The 1,439-nt window shown below is 38.4% G+C and overlaps 1 non-coding gene across 1 annotated transcript; it reads left to right on the top strand.

The window, feature by feature from the left end:
- Positions 1-306: 306 nt before the first annotated feature.
- Positions 307-470, top strand: LOC129061971 (U1 spliceosomal RNA). The gene has a single exon (XR_008528222.1). It is a non-coding gene; the product is annotated as a U1 spliceosomal RNA (small nuclear RNA).
- Positions 471-1,439: the final 969 nt, after the last annotated feature.

Genomic DNA, 1,439 nt, shown 5'->3' with positions numbered 1-1,439 from the left:
TTGTTTTAAATTTGTAAACCCAAGAAAGTTTAATAACTTATTACTTTGTGAACCACAAATTGAAATAAATAGTAGAGATGCAGGACTGGAAAAACCATCGTGATCCCTGTTCTTGTGAAAAATATAGTTGGGCATATAAATAGATAGGATACTATATAATACCTTAAGATACCTTCTGTAATGTAAGATGAACAGAGTATGACAGATAATGGAAGGGAAGCATCAAAGAGAACTAGGGTTCTGGCTGTAGAAAGTGGTACCTAAATTGATACCTAAAAGATGAATGAGAGACAAAGAATGGGTTATATATTTACCTAGCAGGGGAGATGCTATGATCATGAAGGTAGTTTTCCCAGGGCGAGGCTTGTCCCTTGCACTCTGGATGTGCTGGCCCCTGAAGTTTCCCCAAATGTGGGAAACTTGACTGCATAATTTGTGGTAGTGGGGGGCTGCGTTCGCACTCTCCCCTGAAAAAAAAAGAATGGGGTGTATATGCAGGTGGGTTAGGATTCTCTAAACCAGAGAACAGCACACACATTGAAGTCAGTAAATACTGAATGCTTGAAGAGATGAAAAGTATCATGAATATGTTGAATCAATTCAGTATTTATATAACATATATTTATAGGGTTCCACCATTATTCTAGACATATTTCTAGGTGCTGGGATTCAAACAAACAAAACACAAACCAAATAGAATACTGTCTCACGTGCTCACAAACAGTATTGAGCACGTGAGACAGTATTATGTCCTTTGTTAACATGTCAGAGTGAAAGTCAGATTCCATTTTAAATAAGTTGGTTGAGGAAAGCCTCACTAAGAGGGGGACAACATGCACTGGAGGCATAGGAAAGAGCAAGTGGAAAAGCTTGAAGGAATAGTAGTTGGACTTCTTTTGGAATAGCTAGGCAGATTGCATGGCTACAGTAAAGTAAGTGAGCAAAAGAATGATGTAGTTTGACCTATGCTTTAGCAGGAGCACTCTAACAGTTTGGTTGAGAAATGTGTCAGGTAGTATAAATGTTATAACAACAGTCCAAAAATCTCAAGGGTTAATAAAATATGTATTTGCTGTTCACACAAAACCCAATGTAGACGTTTCTGGATGGGTAGCTCTTTTGGATCACTCTCTTCTATTTAGTGACACATGGCTATACACTCCTTCCATCTGTGATGCAGTGGTCTTCCACAACAAGTCTCCATGGTTCTGGAGAAAAGGAAGAGAGCATGAGAAATGAGTACTGCATAATTAACAGCCTCAGCCTAGAAATGTGATGTAACAATTTCCCTCCATTGGCTATAGTTATCTACATGGCTCCATTTACACATCAGGGATTTTAGAATTTAGTCCTTGGTTGGGCATCCACTGTCAAGTAAAGCATATGCATAACTTTAGCCATTTCTACCATAGAAAACAAGAGCAAAGACAGAAAAACCA

Source organism: Pteronotus mesoamericanus, unplaced genomic scaffold, assembly GCF_021234165.1.
Source record: "Pteronotus mesoamericanus isolate MK-2021 breed Mesoamerican mustached bat unplaced genomic scaffold, CSHL_Meso_final scaffold_651, whole genome shotgun sequence".
Lineage (NCBI taxonomy): Eukaryota > Metazoa > Chordata > Mammalia > Chiroptera > Mormoopidae > Pteronotus > Pteronotus mesoamericanus.
Note: the sequence above shows the minus strand (reverse complement) of the source record. Positions and strands in the feature narration are given on the sequence as shown.